This window comes from Ips typographus, linkage group LG2, assembly GCF_016097725.1.
Source record: "Ips typographus isolate SLU linkage group LG2, UJ_Ityp_2.0, whole genome shotgun sequence".
Lineage (NCBI taxonomy): Eukaryota > Metazoa > Arthropoda > Insecta > Coleoptera > Curculionidae > Ips > Ips typographus.
This window is the reverse complement of record NC_138423.1, coordinates 15,306,057-15,332,266: the sequence shown is the minus strand read 5'-3', so window position 1 is coordinate 15,332,266 and position 26,210 is coordinate 15,306,057. Positions and strand designations below refer to the sequence as shown.

General features: G+C 33.2%; 2 protein-coding genes and 1 long non-coding RNA gene across 46 annotated transcripts in view; 2 read left to right on the top strand and 1 right to left on the bottom strand.

The window, feature by feature from the left end:
- shot (dystonin-like protein short stop) overlaps nucleotides 1-26,210 on the bottom strand; it is a 203,854-nt gene that overhangs the window by 150,824 nt on the left and 26,820 nt on the right. For 10 of the 43 annotated variants that reach the window (XM_081973563.1, XM_081973565.1, XM_081973580.1 and 7 more), the window contains exon 1: nucleotides 5,502-5,888. The exons of 8 other annotated variants lie outside the window; for them this stretch is intronic. The gene's annotated coding sequence lies outside the window, so the exon portion shown is untranslated. Of the gene's footprint in view, nucleotides 1-5,501; nucleotides 5,899-26,210 lie in introns of those variants that run through there. 25 more of the 43 variants (XM_081973570.1, XM_081973583.1, XM_081973585.1 and 22 more) reach the window with 8 other exon arrangements.
- LOC145725069 (uncharacterized) lies at nucleotides 5,071-5,941 on the top strand. Its single transcript, XR_014177161.1, has 2 exons — nucleotides 5,071-5,205; nucleotides 5,460-5,941. It is a non-coding gene; the product is annotated as an uncharacterized LOC145725069 (long non-coding RNA).
- LOC145725060 (venom serine protease-like) overlaps nucleotides 10,971-26,210 on the top strand; it is a 58,791-nt gene continuing 43,551 nt past the window's right edge. Inside the window, exon 1 of one of the 2 annotated variants that reach the window (XM_081973643.1) lies at nucleotides 10,971-11,053. The gene's annotated coding sequence lies outside the window, so the exon portion shown is untranslated. The remainder of the gene's footprint in view (nucleotides 11,054-26,210) is intronic. The other variant, XM_081973644.1, reaches the window with a different exon arrangement.

Here is a 26,210-nt window from a genome sequence, read left to right as displayed (position 1 = left end):
GATATAACATTACAGTAAATACTCGAACAACCCTCCCTGCACCTCAATACATTTTTGTGTTTTTCTAAGCAAGTTGCTGGTTATTGCCCGTTGAATTGTACTAGCTCGCGTATAATCCTTGTTCTATTACATTTTCTTTTTTTTTCCAAAAATTTTAGATATTCTAATTTAGTTATTTTTCTATCAAGTGCGGAAAGTGATATTTTTCCGCATTCTGACTAATAAGACAATAATAATGTAATAGAAAAACAATTTTTAACTAGACTGTAAAGTTGATGATGGTTACCAAAAAACGAAACGTTGCAAGAAAAAACTCATCATGCTATTTTATAGGGCAGAAACAGAATAATTCACTTTTAATTATCTCTTCAAATAAGCTCAAAACAAAAAATGATTTATCCAAATTTTGTATTTTTTCGGATATCTCCGAAGGTAATCGAAATTTTTCAAAAGTTAAACTGCGCAACTTTGTCCTAATTTAACCGACTTCGTAATACTTACCGTTGTTGCTCGAATTTAAAACACACGAGACATTTTTTGGTTTCCTGTTACATCATTCTAGTTTACTTTGATTTTCCATATAGAACTTTTTCTTCAGTTCGGCAAGTCATTAATTATGATATGAGACTTTCCAACGTTTTAACACCTTCCTTACATGGGCGTTGTTACTTTGTAACAAGATTTTCAGAATGTTAATAAACCGAGTAGCGACTCCAATACACGAAAAACCCACACCAAACGACGTCAGACTGGTGTCACCATCATTAATATGTATGCAGTTTAGCAACGAGCACTTTCCATTTTCAATTTAATCAAATCTGGTTATAATTTGATTTCTGGTAACTGTAAATTTTGCCTTTCAAATTCAGCATATAACACAAACTTACTGCGTTTTTTTAAGTTGACACTTTTAGCACTATACACTTGACTCATTTTGATCGATACTAAACCAGAAGTTCAAAAATGTTTCCAGCCTACCATAAAAAAAATCCATTTGAAACAATAGATGTTTAATAGGAGTAGGCGTAGTAATTACACCTATCTAAACGCAATAATAATAATTACAAGCGCCGTTTTTGAGCTGATTGAGTTCTTCTGGATGTAATTAATTTCCAAGGTGAACGGTTCACGTAGTACCCACATAATTGATAGATACAATAAAATTGATTGAATAAACAAACGATTTTATGAATTGTGACTCCAAGTGGAAACCAGTTGAATAAAATTGCGTAGGTGATACTTGGGGTGTGGCAAGAATTACTTGACTGTCACTTATCTAAATACACCAATATAGAAGCACTAACACGGTACCCCCAATATCTAAAACTACATTTTAGGACGCATATTATATCTTTTTGGGACAACGCGAAAACAAGTTTCGAGATGCAAAGGCGGTGGTATCACCATTCCGTAGGTACCTGCCATGTTTGATATAGCGGTACTAATAAGTTTGCAAATGGAAGATCCAAATTTAGATGTGACTCAGACGATATTAATGAACTTGCTAATGACCAAGAACGAATCTTCTGCAAATTACGTCCGAAGGTTCCTTGGATTACCTTTAGTAACCAAACACAATTTTGACTTCGATAGATAAACATATTTTGCTAGTATCGAGTAACGGTACCAATGACTGGTTCTCATGGTTTTGAAACGTGGTCGTTGAAACTTTTAATTATTGTTTTGTAATTAAGAAGTTTGATATGCAAATTTATGGGCCGAGCGACGTATATCAAGTTGGTGATGGAAACGGTTGGGTGTTGTGTTCAACTTATATTTAACTTTGAAATCTACACGCTAAGGTTGTTCTACTTCAGTTTTTAAGTGGATGTTTGTTTGGTAGTCACTCAATTATTAGAGAAAACTTTAATTGACCTATCAATTTCTGTCAATTAATTAAATGTAAATTGTGCGTTTATTGGCAAAACTTGTTACAGTTTCTTCAATTTCACTTAGATGTGAAAAAACTTTCGTAGAATACTTACCTGTCCGAACAATCAAACAAAAAAACGCAAGTAATTTAAGTTCTTATCAAACACGTCGTGTTGTATAATGTTATGATTACAAGTAGGTAGTGTCAATTTTACTCAGTCTTTGTTTACGTGGATTGTGCGCAATAGATCCATACAAAAGAAAAACAAAAATTACTACAAAATTTAAACATTTAATTTGATTTGTATGGTCAAGTATGGTCAATTCGGGTAATTGAGTTATTTTCGCAACTAGGGAGGCAAGATATCAATATTCAAGGGTGCATAAAGCAGTTTACACTAGAATTACGCATGTACCTAATTTTTTCTACGAACCCCATAGGAAGTAAAATTAACATTTTTATCACTCAAATCAGGAAGCAAAGTTTTATTTTCTATAGGGGTCGTAGAAAAACGATATTTGCATACTTGTCTTCTTTTCCTGATTATACAGGGTGATTCCAAAGTTGGTGCTTTTGTTTCACCTGCGAATAGGGCTTCAAAAAATAAGTTTTTTTTCCTTTGACGCTTTTTCGAAATATGACCAATAACGAAGATACAGGGTGTCAAAGTTTTACTGAAAAAATAAAAATTTAATGATTTTGGCCAAACCTCTTGAAGTAATTAAACAAAATTTTGTAGGTGTCAGTAGCTACGTGGAAAGCATATTTTCCAAGAAACAACAATTTTCTTGCGTTTACCAGTGGCGCGCGTATAATTTTTTTCGAAAAAAAGTATTACCCTACTGGATTATTTTCAACATAAAATTTATTATTGAATTCCTTGTTCAATTCTAAAAATAAAACCCCTTGTATTATTTTTTGCTACGACACACCGTTTCCCAGTAAAAAAAATAAAAACCGTATTAATGCGTGCCTCAAATTAAATGCTGTTTTAATAAAGTGTCAAATTATTAAAACTTAGTTCAAAGGCGGCTGAAATGTTTTGTTTTTGTTTATGTCGGTTATAAGGAATAACCTGTAGTTAGTTAAAATTAAATTTAAGTTATTTTTTATTTTGTTTTTGTTTTCAGTAAAACTTTGACACCCTGTATCTTCGTTATTGTTCATATTTAGAAAAAGCGTCAAAGGAAAAAAAACCTTATTTTTTGAAGCCCTATTCGCAGGTGAAAGGAAAGCACCAACTTTGGAATCACCTTGTATATTGCATTTGATTTTCTCGAGATATCTAAGATGAAAGTGCAATTTTTGTAAAAACGCACTCTATCGAAAAGACCGAAGAATAAATGGAACAATGTTGCCACACAGGACAGTGGAACACAGGACAGCAAATGCTCTTTAAAATGGCGCAAAAACGAAGAAGAGAATAGGGGATTACTTTTATGAGATTTTTACTATACCTTTCCATTTAAATTTTCAGAGTTTTTGGACATTTTTCATTTTAGTGGTATCGAAAAGTGGATTTAGAAAGCTGAATATTTTTCGACGACTGATTTTGAAAGTACCTCATGTATTCTTCCATTTCAAAGCAGAAAGTGGTTATTCGCCGAACGTGCGCAGAAAGTGAATAATTTTCTGCTCTAGAGCGTTTTCGCTTTCTACTAACAATCTACTCACCAACTTTTTCGGCGTTTCCACAACAACGCTTGACATACCTGTTTGAAATAAAGCCATTCCGTCAAAGTGATTTATCGGTAACAATGAGTTGAGCTACGAAAATGATGTGAGTTGTCAAAAAATATCCTCTATATTTCGAGCCGAAAGTACTTTTGCCGCTTTTACATGATTTTACATGATTGCAATGTGCAAGCGGCAAATATGTACTTTCCGCTCTTAATATAGAATATACTATTCAGTATTTTCTCTTGGCCACATTTACTAATAAAAAAATATTTTTTTTTGTTATTTTATATGAAACACCCTATACATTTTTACATATTTAGATACTGCACAGAATTCTGCCATTTTTTAAATATCTTTTTTGTCGTTATCGGAATATTTAAAAAATGGAGGTTGCATTGCTTACAACATATTTCTGTATATCGTCTAAATTACAACTTACTTTGCAATACAATTACTCATCAGTACCCATCGTAAACCAAAAGATGATCAGAAAATCAGATGCTAGCGTCTTCGATGACTTAGTTCTTAAAAATCTATTGTTAAGCCGTTGATAAACTAATTGGCAAGGTAGGCTTTTCACTTAGGTGGTTCTTGCACATTTTTTTGCATTTATATTGACTATTAGAACCAAAGCGCAGCTAGGTGGATCCTTTTACGTTCTTTTATAAAGAGGAACTTTTTAATCGGTGTTGCCAAACATTAAAAATTACAGTGGGGAGCTGGTTTGAAAAGTAAGTTGTAAGTTTTAATAGAAACACATGTTTCACATGGGCCATCAAAATTGTTTTATCTCGGACATACTGTATAGTTTTTATTCATTTGGACTTGGCTTGGTTTTTATATTTAAAATCAATATTTGAAAAGTTGAGGTCTAGCCAATAGCAACACGGAATTAACTCTACCAAAATGTATCTTATGCTTATGAAATAGAGGCAGAGAGACATTTATTTTAATTTATTCCCTACTTAATTTTACTGGTTAAACGATAGCACGCCACTGACTGACTGACTGCAACCACTTTTAAAGTAATGAAAGAAGCAATATTTAAAGATAGCAATAGTAGATTAGTACCCATCATACACACCATGACTTCATCGTATTATGACTTATGGCATTTTAAATTAAATATAATAAATTTCGACCTTATACAGCCATTCTTTATAATTGAGAGTCAGACAAAAATTAAGAATTAATACTAAGTACTGTTTATGTTTTGTATAATAAAATTTTTATTTATATTATTTATACGGAGGTAAAAATTAGGATTTTGGAATTTTAGACAATTTGAATAGTTTTATTTTATCATCGCATACGAAAAAACGACTAAATATTTGTACTTTTGCTTTCTTAATATAAACTTCGTTTTAATCTAATTCCAAGAATAAATCATTTACCGTCATTTACCAAGCTTTTATTAGTCGCTCAAGTCAGACTACGTCCAATGCCCTAGTACAACGAATGAAGCACATGTAAACATCCTGGTTAACATATAAACGTCTTCGTATTAACACCTTTTTGGTGAGAAAATGGTTTTACGCCTTCTGTACAAGCCTATAAACACATTTCAAATACCTAGTGTCTATTCTTGTACGTACATTGTATAATGTAGTGTGCAAAGTAAGTAGTTTATCGTAACCAGCTTGTATCTTAAGGTAAGTTCCATTATCATATCTAAAAATGTCATGTTAACTTTTAAAGTTCACAGTATCAAAAAGCGGGTGTGTTCAATTACATTTTAATTGTAACTTTATTTATGACTCTAGAACAAAAACTGACATTCAACAATGTCATCTATGATTGAATTAATTCAATTTTTATTAATCATTCTATTGAGTCATAATCACTAACCCAAATAACCATCAGTGAATACGTATAGAACCCAAACTGAACCGTTTCCATCACCCAGATCCGACCCGGCCGACATTCGTCACACCAAAGAAAACCTAACCTGATTCTGATCCGGGTCTGCAATGGCAAAATCCGTGCCGTTTCCGTCGACACGCAACGTTTCGGCCACTGGCCACCACCAGGGCGAGCCCTTAATTGAAGGCACTCCCGATTATCTCACCATATGCCCCATAATTTCGATCGTACGCGTTTTAGCCTACGTAAAAGCCGTGGTACTACCGTAAACGATCCGCGATGAACTGCTCACCTGTACCGGACAGCGTTGCCGGATTTTCCGATAGAAAAATCTCTAGTATTTTTATCTGTACGTTTCGAACTCCTAGATCGAAGAAGAAATACGCTATTATCGGAGTTCAGATTAAATTTGCAAAAATATCAAAAATGTACATTTCAATTAGAATGATTTTTTGTTTATTTTTCTTTGTAACCTGTATATATTTAGATAAGAAAAATGTAAATATCATAAAATCTTATATGTAAGTGGTCGATAGCCTTTTTTCCTTGCGAAAATAAAGATCATTTATATATTTATTTATATAGGTATATGACCTGTTTAGCGTGATTGACGGAAAAATCACGAATAACATCAATTCACTTGAAAATTGGTGGAAAACTTTAGCGTGGACAGACCTGACAACAATGATAAACGTTAATGTTTTATAGTACCTATTAGCTCTGAATGAGATAACGATCTGCGACAAGTTTGATTGCGATAAAGCTTTAATTAAATTATTCTAACAGTGCAAATGAATAGCAAATATAGGTCTGGTACTGACGTAACTTGATAAGATGGATAACAATACCTAAACTATTTTGATCCAATTTAATCCAGCAGGTTTAGCCAAATTAGTGAATTATTCAGTTCTGAAGCACAGATTTTTTTAAAGTTCAAGATGATGTTTGCAGAGTTGATTCAAACACTAATCACACCTAACCAATCAGAAAACATTAACATAACCTAAGAACAAAATGGCGCCAAAAACTTAACACAGCGTTTCTTAACTCAATTAATAATTGAAAAAATTTCATTGAAACTTAACCTAACCTAACCTAACCAAACAAAAAACACTTCTTCTTATCACGCCCTCTCCTGCCGAAGGTTGGCGATCCAAATGGCAATTGTAGTTCTGGAAACTGCAGCACGGAGGATTTCTGCAGACGAGTGGTCGAACCATCTCTCTTAAATCTTTTAGCCATGAGTTCTGGCGTCTTCCTACTGATCTTTTCCCCTGTACTTTGCCTTCCATTATGAGGCGTAGTATTTCGTATTTATCACCTCTCATCACATGACCCAGGTATTGCATTTTTCTTTCCTTGATGGTGTTCAGTAGTTCTTTTTGTTTGTGCATGCGCTGGAGTACTTCGTTGGTGATCCTTTGTATCCATGAAATTCGCAGCATCCGTCTATACACGTACATACATTTCGAAAGCTTCTATTCTCTTTTCGGTCTGTGGATTTCGTGTCCAGCTTTCACATCCATAGAGTAGAACAGAGAAGACGTAGCATCTGATCATTCGAGTTCTGAGTTCCAAAGTAAGGTCTAGTCTTGTAAAAAATGATTTCATACTTATGAAATTTTTCTCACTTGCTCAATCCTTGAAAGTATGTCCTTATTCAGGTCGCAATGGCTACTGATGTTAGCTCCCAAATATTTTATTGAGGTCACTTGGTCGATTGTTTGTCCCTTGACACGCAGGTGTGCATTTATTGGAATCTTAGAAAAGACCAATAATTTGGTCTTGGAGACATTGAGATGCAATCCAAACATCTCGCTATAGTAAACTACGGAATCTATGATGCTATGCAGTTCTTGTACATCGTTGGCTATTATAACCGTATCATCGGCGTATCTGATATTGTTTATTGGCGTTCCATTGATCTTTATTCCGCCTTGGACTCCATCCAGTGCCTCTCTAAATATCGTTTCTGAGTACAGATTAAACAGGAGTAGAGACAAGACGCAACCCTGTCGAACACCCCGTCTGATCTGCATATCTTCCGATCTTGATTGTTCTTATCTTGAAAAAACAATAAGCTAACCTAAAGAGGAAAAATAGCGCCAAAAAAATAGCCTAGTGATTTGGCGCCATTTTTTCTCTTCTTTTCATTTACTGAAAAAGTGGTAATAAAACACACAACCGAACCAAACAAAAAAAAAACACTAAACCAACCTAAGACGAAAAAAAAAACCATTTTTATGATTTTTAATTACTAAAAAAAGCTTCTGAATATACAATCTAACCAAACAAAAGACACCGTTCTAACCTAGAACATAACTGACCAATTCGGCGTCATTTTTCCTTTTTTTTTAATAACTGAATCAAAACTCATAACTTAACCTAACCTAAAAATGGCCGCATATATAAGAACACATCAATTATAAACTTATTTTTGGACTACCCTGCATTAAAGAATATTCTGTCAACAAGACAGAAGAAATATGATGTTGAGTCCACATGTGCAGTATTGGAGTGAATCATAGCACTGTTCGTAGTTTGTGATTGGTCAAGGAAAAGCAGCAAACTGAAAATAGCTTTTTTGACCAATTACAAACTACCCACTGTGCGGTGATATACGGAAATGCTGCACATATTGTATGTTCGCGGTTTTTTCTTTAAATTTAACTCCGTAAATAATTCCTAAATTTCCGTATCTTTAAAGATATTTTACGTATTGTTATTATGAGACTTGAATTGACTAACAAGAAAACCATTGAATTGATGTTTACGTACAATCCGTTATTATCCTTCAATTTCTATAGAAACTGTTCAATCAGATCCTACTATTGGACAATTATTCTGTTGTTTCTATATAGAAACATAAAACAATAAATATATATATTAAAACAATAAATTTCTATATAGAATCCCCAGAGGTGAAAGTACCGGTACTAAAACAATCAACTACGACACAAAAAAATGGCTTTGACAATAAGGTTTTCTACTTAAATCCACTTTTTATCAAGAAGCTCTAAAAATCAGCAACCAAACGACAATTCTAACCTAATTTTGTTCTACATTTCCTATAAAAACCGAGATAAAAACCCTGACGATGACAGTTTTCTAAAGTGCCCAATCGTGGGTTTTGTGTATACTTGTATTGTAGTGTTGTATCTTCGTTCGTTCTGATGTAGAATTGTGGATTTTTCACTGAATACTTTTGGAGTCAAAATGATACGCTGCTGCTGTATCTCAAAATAAAGTTATTTTGGTCTGGGAATAAGAATCAGTTTTAAATTTCCCATTCGAATTGTTGCAATAATGGTTTCACTACTATACAAGACTACAAAAGCCCAGAAAATCAATCGGTTTTTTAAAACTTCAAAACTTTTTATGTACTAAAAATCGCATGTTTCTATACTGTTGTTATCAATTTTCATATAAATTCTGGTTAAAACCAATTTTTTTGTATATTATCGATTTTTGATGACGTCTATTGAATTTGTATTGTTTACACGATTTTTCGTTTTTTTTTAATTTAAAAACTGAGCATTTTCCGAAAAACAGCATCTTACATCCTATTTGAATACAAAATCCAAATCTATTTCGTATTTTCTAAAAAATCAGTCGGATTTTTCCGCACCCATATTGTTTGCGCATACCTGTGTTATGTTTGTATTTATGAATTTTATTGCAAAATGTGCCAAAAATGTAAGTGAGCAAAAAGCTTTAGTTCTAACGATAAGTTCTGCTCTTCGCAACTTTTAACCAAAAAAAAATGTCAATTAAAAACTATACCGTGTGGTCCAAATTGGTGATGCATGTGTTGGGATCTCAAAAACGGTAAGAGCTATAGAGTCGGTTAAATGGGAAGTTTTAGAGAATTTTATGTGAAACTTATTTCCGGTTTCCAAATTAAATTATCTTTCTCCGTTTTCCGGAAAATTGGAAAAAACGTCAGAGGCTGCATTTTAAACACTCTTTAACAAAGCCAAAGAGAGTTTTGAAACTAAGACATTATTAAGGCACTTTTCTACGTTGAACACGGTAACGTAATTAGAAAAAATCTATCATGATTGATTTCCGAGATATGGAGGATACTATCTTGAAGGCGGCCATAAGAATTTACAAAGTTATCATCCATATCTAGGAAACCAATAACGATAGATTTTTTCTAATTACGTCATCGTGTTTTACGTAAAAAAGTGCCTTAATAATGTCTTAGTTTCAAAACTATCTTTCGCTTTGTTAAAGAGTGTTTAAAATGAGCCTCTGACGTTTTTGAAATTTTCCGGAAAACGGAGAAAGATAATTTAATTTCGAAACCGGAAATAAGTTTCACATAAAATTCTCTAAAACTTTCCCCATTTAACCGACTGTGTAGCTCTTACCGTTTTCGAGATACCAATACAACAAACCCTATTTCCGTTCTCCTGGATTGGCAAACTAGTATTACATTTTGGTGAAAATAACTACAAGATGTTTATTCAAAATCGTCCCCATCAATTGCTTATTCATTCATAATCTCTTCCCTATCTTCGTTTTCGGAACTTCTTGTCGAAATCGATTCGATAACGATAGTAGACTTCATCTAATCTTAACAATAGTTAAGAGTAATGCTGATCTAGTAACAGTGGCAACAACGCAATAAAGAAACGCATGCGTTCCTTATGTAACCGACATTCGCCGGGTATCTTAAGATATTTGAGAGATATGAATACTGAATGACGCCAATCGCGACCTGGACAAGCATTTGGGCCACGTTGCCGGTTAGCACGGCGTCTCCCCACTTTGACGACGTTCTTTCCTGATAAATCGGAAGTCTCTTGATAAATCGACACAGCTGGTGCCGGCAATGAAAACCATCCAGACTGAGATATTCAAGAAGACGTATGTTTGTTTTGGGGGAAATGGGAACGTCTTTCCGACGGAGTTATCACCGAAAGGATGTTTACGTTTTAGATTTGGTTCAACACAGTTTTGTCTTGCAAACTTTATGTATATTTAAGGACGCGTTTTACATACTCATAAGAATGGAAGACACGTGTTAGTCTGCTTGTACTGATGATGGCGGTTGCCATCAGAAAGTATGTCTTTTTGATTTGCACGCCGGTCTTAGACTTAAGACATACATAGACGGGTACGTGTTAGTAATAACAAACTCAAAGTGCATAATAGCAATTTACTAATGTATTAAGTGTGAAACAATCAATCTTTTGATAATCTTTCTTCAAATAAACCTTCCAATACCGCTCAAAAAATAACTGAAAATCAGAGCAAGCCAAACAACAGGCACCCAACTAGGAAATTTGTATGAAAACAGCCAGACCAATACAAAAATTAAAAAAAAAAATTGTTTAGTCCATCCCTGTCAAGATACAGAAGGAGAAGTTGTGTGACAAGAATTTTTGAAACGAATTCCACTAAAAAAGAAAAACTAACTGTATCCTGATCATTATCGTGGAATTTACAATACACGTACTCGTAGAAGTTGGAACAGGAATCGAAAAAAGTCGACTTGAAGATGGTCCGACTGGACACAAGAAAGCTGAGAAAGCTTTCAGTTGGTTTTCGGTCGGCTTGTTGATTACACCAAGAATATTGAGTATTATCGAAAACAAATTGTGAACCACTTGAGGCGAATCAAAGTAGGTAAGAATTACCTACCTATAGAACAGATTTACTGTCAGTTTTTAAGGTGAATTTTATATGATATGTAAAAAAAAATTTGATGATGTTTTATTTAACTACACTTCAAATTTTTAGCCGGTAAAATTGTGGTTAAGATGGGGTTTTTATTCATTTTTAAGACTAATTAGAGTATGTACGTAATTTAAAAGTGAACATCAGAGTTGTGTAATTTCGATCCCAAGTTTAAAATCGAGATTAAACTAAACTTAATATAATTTAATTATTGAACGTTGCTGGAAAACTTGAAGGAAAACTAACGAATTCGGTATTTGCTTATGAATATTTGCATTTATTCCGCGTTAAAAAAAGCAAACTGGATTACCAAAAATTAGCAAAAGGAGCTTCGAAAGCCGCAGTATTCATTGATTCCACCTGCATTTGTTATATTTTTCAAATTTGCACCATGCCACTGTGAATAGTGTAAATGTTGACTATTTTTATATTTCTTATGTCTTTTCGTCTTAGCAATTAAGAAATGCTAACGATTAATATTAACCATAGTTTAAAGAATTAACATGCACAGTTTAAACACTCTCGCAAATCTTGACTTGATGATGAATCATAGTCATCGCAAACAATTCGCTAAGCACCTAAAGAAGTTCAAATGATACAATAACAAAATACTGAAAAATATCAGAATGTGCGCGCAAATATCAAAATGTGCACAATTGTAGAAAGTTATGAAGGATCCAGTATCAAAAATGTCTTCTAGGCCCTTACTCGTACCAGCACCGTTTCTGAGGAACAGGGTATCAAAATATCTCTACATAGTTCAGAAAATAATGATTGAAAACATGAAAACTAGAAAAAAGTTGATGTAATGAAGGTTGACTTTAAACTCTGTTTGTGTCACTAACTAAACTGGTCAATTGAAAGAGACTGCTCTAATTTGCGAAAAAAATTGAAGTAAGGTAATTTAAAAACAAAACAAGATACAAATTTTTGGTTTGGAGGATTAATTAGATTCTAGGAAAACTTAGGTGTTCGGATTTTTTCCAAATGAGTATAATTTATAATCCATGTCAAGTTTAAAAAAAAAAAACAGTTTTCAATTATTGCAACTACTTCTGGAGAAAATCCACATTTTGTGGAAAAATACACTTTATCAGAAATTTAGCTTGCATTTCGAAACATTAGTACACCTACCTCAAAATTTTTGCATGAATACTTTGTTAATGAATGAGTTATGATATGATATCGTCGCCTTAGATCTGCCTTACTATCAAAAACTTCTAAGTCATTTTGACAAGAATTTGCAGGAAAAGAAAGACATGTTCAGTGTGCGCTGATACCTTATACAAGGTGTTACAAATTCGATGCATTAGCATTGCTATCTCAGAAACTATAGTTGATAGAGCTTTAGTTAAATGGAGGCAAAGTTGCGCATTTTAGTGCTAAATAATTTGGTAAAAAAAATTCCAAATTTTTCTATTACATCCGGAGATATCCGACAAAAACCGAAAGTCAAGTTTCTATTTAATTTTTTTTACCACTTTATTATTGATTATTTTCGAAAATCAATGGCACCTTCTAGAGACACCTTTTTATGCTCTTCAAGAGAATAGTTTTAGTTTTCAGCTGCGACGTTTCATTTTTAAATACCATCATCAACTTCAATTTTTCAAATACGGATCTGCACTTTTTATTTTATTTTTTAGTAGCTACAGAGACAGACCTTCCGAAACTAATGATGTATCACACTTGTCAAAAAAATATATCCAGTGTATTACGTACTTAAAGTTTTTTAAATAAATTAAGCAATTGAAATTGATATGTTGTCATAATGAGCAGATAATTTACTTTCCAAATGCACATTTAAAAAAAAACACGTAGCTAAGTACACTAGGTATAGTTTTTTGAGTTTTTTTTTGATTCTTGAAGGAGATTAATTAATTTTAATTATTAAAAAATGCAATCTTTTTATAAATTTCCCTTTCAGACAGACACTAGCTTCAGATATTTTGCAAACTGACAAACTGAATGACTCTAATCGATACCCTGAACTAGACATTTTTATCTTCTTTTGTTTACATAAGATAAAAATGTAGTTTAAAGATACAGAAATATGCAGTTTAAAGAGCAGAAGCAAAATGGTTTCAAGTGAAAAATTTTACCCAGATAAAAACCTGTAAAATCTAATTTGCATGAAATAACACACAATAAACTAAAAGAAAACAACAAAAACATCCACCCAATATTCGGTTTAAATAGACAAGGAAAACAAAAAGACAACAAAAAATACAGCATAATAAAAATGCATTTATATGATTTTTGGGAAAAATGTCATTTAAATTTTGTTGCTTCGAATCCCTACAATTATTTATCTCAAAATCGGAGCAGATTAGCGATTTTGAGCAGATACTAACTACTTAGATTTGTATACCTAAACTATCAAAATCGTCACGTTTCTCAGCGGCGTATCAATCAATCATAAAATAATAAAAAATGATATTTTTTTTCGAGAAATTGAAATAAAACTTAATAAAGTAAAAGTATCTACTTAATTTATTCTTCAAACAGTGATCTTTAACTAGAATATCTTCAGGTGAAATACGCTTGCCGCCATCTGTAGGAGAAATAGTAAACCGGCTCACACATCGCCGCGATACCTCTAAATGGGGATATTCTAAGTTCGTCAACTCTATTGAAAGATGGCTCTGCCTGTTTTATATTGGTATTTTATCTGGGTGTCTTATCACTGTTTCCCTGACAGTTTAAGTCGATTTTAAATACAACTTAAGTTGAGATTTGAATGTGACAGATCAGGTGTAAAATAACACAATCAAAACTAAACTTATCTAAGCTGTCCTTAAACTCAACTTAGCCAATGTCGGGAAAAAGGACATTAAAGTGACCAAAAATTGCCAAAATTGCCAAAATGCCTTTTTGCATACAAAATACCTCACACTGCGTCTATTATTGTTCAAAATGCCTCATAGTGATAATGCCATAAAACTGCCTAAAATGCTTCAAACTCCCTTAAAATACATCAAAATGCCTTTAAATTATTTAAACTGCCTTAGGATACCTTCAAATGTTTACACATTTGTAGCCTTTTTAAATTTAGTTATAAGTCCCTTGGTATTGAGATAATTATAAATCTTGATGAAATACACCCTTGAAATTAATTTTTTATGATCACGTGACAGTTTTTAGGTTGGATTAAGTAGCATGTCTGCTTTTACAATTTGTACATGACTTTTGACTATTGTCAAAATGTCGATAAGGATTAATGATTCAATAAAAACGACTTCCTCAGGTTACGTGTTTTTCCAAATTTTAAAGACCCAAAGGCGTAAAATTTGTTTTTTTAAAGGTCCCGTGACAGTTTTTAGGTTAGGTTAGGCGACAACGTAAAGGTTTTACCAAATTTTTGACATTTAATTTGACCTTGTGCCGAAAGCTTCAAATTGATTTTCTAAGATCAGGTGACTGTTTTTCCAAATTGTGACAAACACAAAATATTTTTTGTACGGTTGCCTGATATTACGAGTTATATTTTGACGTTTGCACGAATCTTCTAACTGTCATAGTAACCAAGTTAGCACGTGTCAAACAAAGACACTTATCATTAAAAAAAAACAGTTGAAAAATTGGTAATTTCACCGCCCTCTGTACAAGAAAGCCAAGAAGGTGCATGCCAAAAATTCCAATATGGCCGAAATATGGGATTGACAGTTTGCATTTGTTTGTATTGTGGAAATTGAGTTTTTGGATGATTAAATTAATTTTTAAGGTTTAAAGTCAAGACTTGGGATTACTTGCCAAAGTAATTGTTGTTTATATGTTTATTGTTCTAGTGAAAGTGTAGTTTGTGTTCATTTTATTGTGTTATCACTATTGTTATTGTTCCTTCATTGTTCTATAATTTGTGGTTGGTTTTTTAACTTAAATTCTATTGCCTCTACAATATGCCGTCCACTGGTTGTTTGCCAAATTTCTAAAAGCAATTTGGTGAAAGGCCCAAAAGTGTCAGTCTTTTACTTTCCAAAAGACCCTGCTCGAGCCCAACAGTGGTTGAAAGCTTTGAAGTGGAATGATTTTACTCCAACACAATACTCAGTGGTAAGTACAATATGCTTTCTCATTCAGTAAACTTATTGCCTCTTACATACATTGGTATGTGACTTATGTGAGTTACATTTTGAGGCCGCCTGCATTTTGAGAGCAACAAAGGTTTACTCTGAAGAAACAGGACAGCTTTTAGAAGTTCTATTGGCACATTTACATTTTAAAAGAAAGGTCTTGGTAATAATATAAAACCCATTTACCAGTTTTGCTTACCTAGATTCAAGGATTTCCAAATTTTCTTTGATTGAGCAGTTTTTACATTAGTTTGTTGTACTTTCCAAGACAAAGGGTTTTAACCAAACTTGCTTTGGCTGGACTTTATTGGATATAAAAAGCCATATCTATACATATCTGGATCAGGAATGAAGCGTTCTTTGATTTTTCACTCACAACTTCTAATCAACTACACGAAAAAATAAAAAAAAAACATATTTTCTACTGCATCTCCATAGGTTTGTGTACAAAAAAAAATCCGATAACGCCGCCATTAAAAGTGCCATTCTAGGCTTTCTTGTAAAGAAGGCGGTGGTAATTTAAATTTAGACAGTAGTAAAATTGCAAGAACTAGGTCACGTGACTTGATAATTCAATTTTTGAGCTTGCAACATTGTAAAGGCCAGTTGACATTGTCAAAAACAGTCACGTGAACTTCAAAACGCAGTTTAAACTTTGAAAAATTGTAAATTAAATTTAGCCAGTTGTAAAAACTTTACACGCAAAATACACGTTACGTGACGTTGAAAATGCAATTCTGCATGTTCTTGCAACACTGTAAAGGCCAGTTGACATCTGCCAAATTAGTCACATGACCTTTAAAATTAAAAAATTTGGTAAATTACATTTAGAATGAATGTCTCTTGCAAATTTACATTTTTTGCATGAGACACAGCACGTGACTTTGATTGTCATTTTAGAGCTTGCAACACTGTCCAAGCCAACTGACACCTGTCAAAAACAGCCACGAGACTTTAAAATGTTGTAAATTAAGTAAAGTGGTAAATTATTATAATAATTTGTAATAAATATTGTTACAACTCAATACCATGTAACAAAGATTTTGCCATAATAATTACATGTGCCTATGCTGTTCTGATTAATTTTCAGTCAATTTTGTTATATTAATACACTACATTTTGAAATAGTGGGTTATAATCCATAACTCACTAGTGAGTAGTAGTGGTATAACTCACGTTCATATTTAAAGTGGTCACCGGGTATCACTTCCACCAACAGGTACTCGTGGTCGGGAGCTTTTTATTAATATCTCATAAAAAAACAATTTTTTCCACTTGTTGGATAAAATTATGTATGATACGCTTGTGTTATGGCAAATAAGTCACTCCAGAAAAATATTTTTCTATCGGGACTTATTTTCTTCATAACACACTTGTCCCATAAATAACTATAATGTTTTTAAAACTTTTTTCAACTGACTTAATAATATTCATGCTACTTTTAGATAGTGTATCTCTAGATTTGTTTAAAAACAAAAATTGTTGAGTTTCGTTGCCATAAAATTCTAGCGGTGTTATCGATACAGTTAATCCTCTGCACGTGGCATTAATTTCAATATAATTATTATTAGTTACATAATATGGTTACACAGGACGACTGGGACATCAGAATATCTCACAACCAATCAAGTGTTTTTGTAAGTCAATTTTTCTATTTTACATAGTGAGGAATAGGAAAGTCTTTGAAAAGTTCCTAATATGTAATTTTTGCGACTTTTTGGTATGTTTTTTAGATAGGATATTGTAATAAGACTGTTAGTAATATTATACTTCATCTGACGTTAAACCTTCAGTGCTTTATTTGAGTTAGTACATTATTATTTATTTGTTTTGAAATAAGACAATAAAAACTGGTGTAAAATGTCCACGATTTACCTTACCTGATATATTAACTAAGGCATTAACCTTAGCTGCATGTACTGACAGAATGAAACCAAAGCAAATTCTAAAAGTTACAAAACTTACCTTCGTTTCAATAAAAGTGTAGAGCCGGCATTTTTTTGAAGTGCAACTTTGTAACCCCACACCAATAACCTCGGTTCATTACCTGAAACAAACAAACGGCTTATTTAATCAGTCGCAAATATGCAGTGAACAAGGGTAATTGAGAAGAAAAACATCTTGCCATCCAACGGCAGATGTTCTTTTTCATGCATCGCTATTAAGAACCTGCAGCATGTCACTGCTGTCAAGGCTCTCGAGTTAAAACTCCGAAAAACGGGAAATCGCGGCAACGCCGCATAGAACCAGCATGGTACCGCCGCGATGGTAACGAGTGCATCCACCGGGTGCACGGTGCACGGTCAAGGACCCACGAAGAAGGCGAAATCGTCGTCGGTTTCGCCTTCATGCATTTTTGTACGTGGGGTTCTCACAGGAACCGAAACGGAAGAGTAGCATCACCTTGATTTGGAAAGATCCCGCGCCATTGTTCTTTCTAATGAAATGAATGGAAGTTTCTTAATTTAGATGTGTGTAGAATCAACAGGTAGTGGTATCAAGCTGTGCAGCTGTAAGGTGCGATGTGATCAGCTATATTTTACTGAAATGTTAACAGCATTCATTTTTATTTGCCAAAACAGTTTAGAATATCAAAGTTGAAATATTTTTCCTTCCTTAGAATCTGATGATAAAAACTTAAAATTTTGAGTTATTATTTGCTTTGTTGCGAATTTTTAGAACAGCATTATAATATACATATCAGATTTCAAAGAACAAAGATTTGTTGCTCTATATTCAGCTATTTGACTTGTACAGCCTTGTCAAATTTTTATGTAGTTCAGTCATCTTTCGTGAGACACCCTGTATAATTATTCTGTACTGCAGAACTGAAGCGAAATGGCACAGTTTGAGTTTCTTTCACACTATTCCAAATTGGGTACCACCATTAGAATCGACAATAATAATTAACGGTTCGGTTTTGTTTTGAGCAACGGCCACTGACCATATCGACCACATTTTTCTTTTAATAATATTCAGTACTACCCGTTACTAAACAAAATCCTATAAACAAACGTAATCTTTCAATTTATCTACGATAAAGACTCGGTCGGCTAGCTGCTTTTGATTATGCGCCTGTAATTTATTAAAAACTAAAACGGACTGCATCTTTAGCGGAAATAATAGCGTAATTACCCTGCGCTATTATTTCATTATTGCACTTTTAGTTGTGCTATGCTGCACAATTAATAAAAGTAAGCCAGAAGGCTGTTAGTAATTATTATTCCATGGGGTACCAGCAGAAGTACCACAACAAGGAACTAGCCTATTTGCACATAAAATAGGAATTTACTCATAAGTGCAGAAAGTGATATTTTCGTAGCAATGTAGCAAAAGTAGCAATGCTAATAGCCTACACACTCAAAAAGGTGGAAACGTTTTGCTTTCTACTGCTATAGTCCAAGTTAAGGATAATAATGGTCAAGTTCATGAGTGTGTTAAATTGCGGTTCTGTATCAAATTTTATCAGTCAAGTATTTTATAACGTTCTAAACTTACCAAAAGGTGTGGTAGATTTGACAATCAATGGTATAGGTCATTCTACATCTAAAATAATTCATTAGAGAGAGTTTCATTAGATATAGAACAAGACTAAATTCTTTCAAGTTTAATCTGCCTAGTCATCAAGAAAATTACTAGTAATATCCCTAAATTATCATTCAATGCAAATGCATTGAAAATTTCTCAAAATTGTGTTTTTATTGAAAAACTCGAGGGGTAAACCGCTGAGTAAAACTTTTTTGTACACTAATTCCTCATATGCCAGTAATGCCCACTAATTTCTTGTAATGCTGTAATAATTAACCTGACCTAACCAAGCCTAACAATACCCACTAACTTCCTGAATTATCACAACTGGAGAATCTAAACAAACCTTTTTTGATTAAAAAAAGTAAAAATAAGAAAATATGCGTGCAACGATTTAACCGGAAGTTGATATCAACTGCTGCTTATTTTAAATGGGACACCCTGTATATTTTGTCATTTTTGTATTCTACGTCAAATTCTAAACATATTTCGTTTATTAATGTCATATAACCTAACCTATCTGTATCCGTTTCTGAGATATTTACCATTTTATGTAAAATTTGATATTTTCGGTCTCGAAAACATTTTTAATTTATACATATCAGGAAAGGTTTTTTTCTTGGTTTTTGTGTTTTGTTATGTTAGACAAGGTTTGTTCTAGGAATGGGTGCAGAAAAACGTCAAAATATATAATACAGTGTGGTCAAAAAATCAGTTCTAAAGAAGGACAGAAAGTCTAGTTTTCAAACGGAACACATTCTTATAATTCCGTCTCATTCTTTGTTCAAAATTAAAAAAGTTTGTATTACGCCACTTATTTAAAAAAATAACTTATTAAATTTATACATTGAACCACCCTATAACTGTTAAAATAACTGAATTTATGAAGGTTAAAGTAGTAGTTGTCAATTTTATATGTCAATGGATAAAAAATAAAATACGTTTTCAAAAAATATGGCCGCCTGTGTTAATAGGTTGCTTCGTTTGGCCGCCAGAGGGCTCCAAAGCTAATGTTTTCCTTGACTGTTACCATTCTAATATATTTAAAGGATTTTTTTGTAAATCGGGCAGATACGGCCCTGATATTTGGCACAAACCTAGCACAATGATTGCCAAATCTAGAGTAGTAGCAAAACTGTAGAAATACAATCATTAAGGTCAATTTTCGCTTGCACTAACTGGTCAACAAAACGCAAAACCCATTAGGATAGTGGCGGTGTTTCAGGCAAATTTCACCCTTACGAAAATTGTCATTTGCAAAAACAGTTTTCAAAAAAATTAGCCTAACCAGTCAAAAAATGTTTGTGCTGCATCCTGTCACTAAACCGTAAATAACACACGTGTATTTGTAGCACTTTATATATACTTTTATATGTCGATGGACAGCCATTGAAATGAGCTTCCCATTTACGTATAAAAATTGATTGGTTAGTGGTACCGTTTGCCCGCTAGAGGGCGTCCAAAATTTTTTTGGAGTACCTTTTTGTTTAATTCGCAAAAACTCGCTTAATTGCACTATCTTTGGTAGATTTTTATAAAAATAATCTAATAATCTTTTAAAAGCACTATTTTTGGTAAAGTTGCCCCACTGTGGTTAATAAGTTGGACGGTTTGGCCACTAGAGGGCGTCAAAGTTGACTCATTTTTTCATAACTTTTTGGTGCATTTCGTTTCGCCGCTAGACAGTCTAAATTTGTGAAAGTAAAATTACAAAATTCAAAATTCTTTCTTGTTTTTCAGCGAATTTTATTGAAATTACCAAACTTTATTTATTTATATTTCAATGGTAGATGTATAGAAAAAAATATTGTATGATATATACAATATTTTTTAGACCTTTTCAATTTTATTAATAATACAAATTTAATGCCCAGTAATGCCTACTTATTCTTAGTAATGTTGCCAATTCCCAAGTAATGCCCACTAATTCCTACAGTTTCTACACTATAATACCCCTCGGAAAAAACCCTGAAAATTGTGTGGTTTTGTTCTTTTTTTCTCAGCGGTCATTCCATTTTGTTGACAGTGGGTTTAAACTGTTGTTTGACATTTTATCCCCTATCAAACAATGTAACCCTAAAAGAGGTTAGCTGATTCATGTTAAATGAAACAGACAAAGTTAAATAAAACTGCAATGTTGACTCAGCTGATATACGAGCAATATAAACAGATTCTCTCGGTTAAATTTAACTGCACTACTTGACATTTCAAGGGAAATCGGACGGCATTCCCTGGCCTATAAATAAACCGGGATTATCGGACCTAGACTATAGAATTCCAGTTTGCCAACTTGTTACGCTGGAATTTTCTTGTTTATATTTGCCAACCAATTAGTACCGACTTGAGAATTGCCTTTAAGCTGCGTTATTGACGTTGATGGTTTCGGTTTTGCAACCGAAACAGAAGCTTTCATTTTTAATTTTTCACACTAAAGCAGTGTCTAATTTGCCAGTTGTGATTCTGTTACTCTCTGTGTCTTGTCGTCAATTTGATCAGAAATGCTGTTTTCTTTTTTTCATGTTTTCCGTTTTATATCACTTACTAAAAAAGATTAGCGAACGTACCTACAACAAAACGAAAAACTTTCACATTTCCAGATCGAGATTCTATTTCAAAATCTGCAGTAATCTGGGCAATTCGTAGATTTTTGAACAAACTGGAACCATCAAGAACCGCCAGCAAAGCGGAGATTCAATGACAGAAATGAAGAAAACAGTTAGTAGAAAACCCATGTTTTTGATTACAAAAAGTTGCCCCGGAAACAAATGTTCTTCAATTTAATTATCATCTTTCAAGATTACTTGAAAACCAGAATTATGTGAAGATGACTTTGATCGTCGAATGGAATTCTATGACATTATGCACAAAAATTGTACAAGATCAGAATTTTAATAAAAATATTCTAATTTTTGATCATGAGGTCTCATTCTCACTAACCAAAATCATAGAAAAGAAATTAGGGATCCATTCTTCATAGATCTGTCATAAGCTTATGTCCAAAATGATGAGAATGAGACTAACTTAATGTGTTTCAACAATTTGATACCAACATGATTTTAGACATTTTATATAAACCTAATTTTTTTTTCTTATTTTAAATGACTTAGAGCAGGTAAAAAAAACACACGCATGTCTTGAACATATAACACTGAATAACCTGTAAATGCTTTCAAAATGACTAACCTAAAATATCATTGATCAGCAAGTATGTTCACATATGTCGTAATTTTGGTGTTCCTAACAAATATTTTTTTTAGGAATATGAGCAAAATAGGACACAGTCTTAACAATATAACACTTTTCCCTACCGGTGGATAGGTAGAAAAGTGAAATATGAGTGGCTATCTGCCGTAAGACGGCTTCGGACTCCAAACTTTCTTTCTGCCAAAAAAATAGCATTTCACGGCCTAGGTATACAAATAACTATTGATAGAGCAACTTTTACGCAAACTTTTACTTAAGTCAAAACTAGCGACGGTCATAAGAATTTACAAAGTTATCATCCATATCTCGGAAACCAATGACGATAGATTTTTTCTAATTACTACGCCATCGTGTTTTACGTAAAAAAGTGCCTTAATAATGTCTTAGTTTCAAAACTCTCTTTGGCTTTGTTAAAGAGCTGTAAGTAATTGTTTAAAATGCAGCCTCTGACGATTTCCCAATTTTCCGGAAAACGGAGAAAGATATTTTAATTTCGAAACCAGAAATTTTTCCCATACAATTCCCTAAAAAAATTAACCGACTTTGCAGCTCTTACGGTTACCGAGATCCCACCATATGTAGAACCAATTTGGGACACACTGTATAAGTTAGTTGTCTGAGCTAAATAATTCAAATAACGATCAGATGTTTTGTTGGTGAGACTACTTAATTAATGTATATTTCTAGTACTGAACCTTTAAAGCGTAATAGAGTTCAAAAAATTTAGATGTGCGTCTTAAAATGCAAAACTTTTAGACAATTTCAATTCATTTATAACAAATTATAGTACCTTCGCATGCACTTGAGTCATAACTTAATTAGTGCGAAAGTATAATAAAACAATCAAGCAGGAAATGCGGCCTTAATTACAGCATTACGTATGTATAAGACAACAAAATCAAGTTCGAATCTACTAGAATGCATGTGATCTGCAAATCATGCATAAATTATCAATTTTATCCATACAATTTTCAGCTGGATTTTTTTTCAGATTAACCTTGATAGAATCATGCCATAGATCTATTCAAATTGAGTGTGTCGTCTGCGGTTTTTACTGGGAAGCAATCATTAAACAATTAATCATAAATTGAGAACAATTGAACTTTGACAGTGCAAAGGACAATTGGATAATTTGCACTATGCATGGAAATGACTTTAGTTTAACCTAGGTTTGATCTGCATCCAGATTAAATTATGAGAAAGTCACAATTACCACCTTATTGCGAAATTCGGAACTAACATTTGAATAATAATCTTGTCCTGTCTTGTGGTTGTCACGCTTAACAATTCCTAATCTACCGTTTAAAATGGCAGACAATCAAGGTTTTCGCTACTTAAGAATTCAAACTTTTAAACTTGCACTTAATACCACCCAGGTATCGCTAAGGTGATACAGTTTGTATGACTTGCATTTCAGTCTTCTTTGTGTATATAATTAAAATTATTAGTTAACGTCAGGTAAACAGTGATGGGCCATTTCAACTTTCATCCACTCTATCGATATGGGAGAGAGTATAAAACAGAATTCATGAAAAGTGGACTAATAAAAATTGTTGTAATGTCAAAACAAGTGTGTCAATTCATTGCAAAACTATTGCAATGAGGTAAGACAGGAGCGGCGATTCATTAAAATGTATGTTATTAATTTATTTGCAAATGGACTACGGAGTAATACTATTAAATCCTATTTAGATGATTTTCTTATGTTGTTGTTGTTGAGCAAGCATCGCCTTAAATAGAACATGAAGAAACCTACCCATAGGAGATAAGAGTAAAGATATTCAAATACATACATAAAGAAGTGTTTATTTGAAGTTGAAAGGTGTACAAAAAACTATGAAATCCTGCCATATTATTTTAATATACATAAGTTAGATAGGTTCATTTAGATTCCCTTCGCATGTGGACACGCAATGAGACCCGCTGCTTATGTGCGCATTAAATTCTACCCTAACGTGTGGAACTTGGCTTGATATATTATGAATCTTATTATGGGTTTGTTGAACACGAAAGACTTTTACCGGTAGCAATAGCAGTCGAGAAAGGCTAACAGTGCATTGTCAAGGTGAAAGTAAAGGGGTAAAACTGAGGGAAAAAACCCTCACTTTAAGTGTATGCTTATAAAGTTCTATTCGTATTTTTGTTCTCACGTTAATCCATACTATTGTTGGTGTATATCCGGGTCAATAGCGTCCCATCCTTTCCAGTTCCCAGCTTCCAGCTTCTTCTGTCATCCCAGTCTCTTGCTCTTAGATTTCTTCCCATCAATCTACGCAATCTTTGGTCTTCCTTGTTTCTTCCTTTCTGTTATCCACTGAAATTCGAGTTTTAAAATTCTCTCTTCTGGCATTCTCTCCACATGTCCGTACCAAAGTAATGCTCAATTGCACCGTTAGCCTAAACAATGATTAAACACTTAGAGTTGGTTAGTGAAATGCAAGAGCTAATCAGTGATTAGACTTTAAACGTTGTTTAGACGAACGATGCAAACGGCAACAAATGTTTTGGTTGAAAGCCCTCTATTATCGTGTTTTCTACGTTCACCATTATTCTTTCAATGCTTATTCTGTCCATTTTCAACACTTCTGTAGCAGATCTACGCCAGAAATCCATTTTGAGAACTAATAGTTTTTGTTCAAAGCTCTTTCTGCCAGGTTTCTCTTATAAGACGATGCTTTTAAACACTGTGTAGTAGATATAGAGCTTCATTTCAAAACAGTTGAACATGTTTTTTTGATCATTTTGAGTCTAGGTATCTAATTGTTGTTGTTCCTTTTCAGACTCTGCTCTCTATTTCCTTTTGTGATCTTCCATCTGTTGTTATTTTGGTTCCCAAATAAATGTATTTTTCGCAGCTATCAATTTTCACAACATTACAATACCAGCTTTTTTTCTCACCGCCAATGCACATGGTATTTAGTCTTCTGAAGATTTACTGTGAGACTCCAGTTTTCATATTCTTTGATAAGTTTTCATGATATCAATTCCGAATCCTGTTTCTCCTGTACTATGAGTCAGTAAAGTGCAGTATAACGTCATCTGTGAACTGTATTCCCATTCTTTGGCATGCTCTTCTCCATCTTTTTAGTGCTTGTTGGGGATAAACAGCAGCCTTGTCTAAAGCCTTTTGTCCCCGGAAATGCTGGCGAACCAGTGTTTTCCAACCCTAACCTAGAGTATGACTGTTCATAAAGCTGTTCAATCGCGGTTATAGTCGTGCTATTGATTAGTGACATCTCTAATGACTGCCATAATTTTCTTATTGGGGCAGTGTCGTAGGCTTTAGTAAGATTAACAAATATAAAATTAACTTCTCGGTAGGTAGCTTGTCTTTTTCTGATTTACTTGATTGATGCTAAATATGTTACCTATACCTAACCTCTCAGCTCTAAAGCAAGATTGTTGTTCTATATCATGTGAATCAAACTCATTTCAAACTATGCTTTAATATACTATTACCATACACTCTACTGCAGGTACTGAAATACATGTGTAATTTTTGCAGTCGATTTTGTTTCCTTTTTTTGAAATTGTGTTATCCAAGGACCTTTCCAAATTTCCAGTATTGGTTCTCCATTTATAAACAACATTTCAAACAGATGTAGTAGTTTTATTAGTTTTTTTGAGCCATTTTTTAGCAGCTCTATTGGGATGCCTTCGGATCCTGCAGCTTTCCTGATTTTGTATTGACTTTATCCCGTTCCAGACCATCTCTTCACTAATTCATATATGCTGTCCTTGAATGTAGTAGTTCCTATTTATTTTTTTATAATTATTTTTTGGCGATTGTGTTAGCTCTTGTCCGTAATGTTTTCAACATTATCATCGGATTTAAATTTACTCAGTTTTTACGGAGTTTTCAGTTCTTCACGGTTTTATTAATTCACAAGATTCTGATTACCTTGCCCCTCCTAAGTATGACTTCTTGACACTTTCTTTTCCATGTTTCGTTTTTGTTTTGATTCACCATTCGTTTAAACTTTTCTTGTTCGAATTGGTATGTTACTTTAGCGATATCATCCTTCGTGTTTAACCACTTATTATAAGTCTCCTGTTTTCTCTGTTTTTGTTGATCTATTATATCTATACTGTGTTTAAAGGGAATATTTACATGGATAGATTAACTTCTTGTCAAAATTTCCATTTAATCACATTAGACAATTCAAACGCGCACCAAATTATCTAATTTTGCATGAGGTCAATAATCTGTATGACAGACAGTATCTGTAAGACAATGTTGCTTTACTTAAGTCTTTTTCTGACAGCTTTGCGACAGAACAAAAGCCACGAATCGACATATT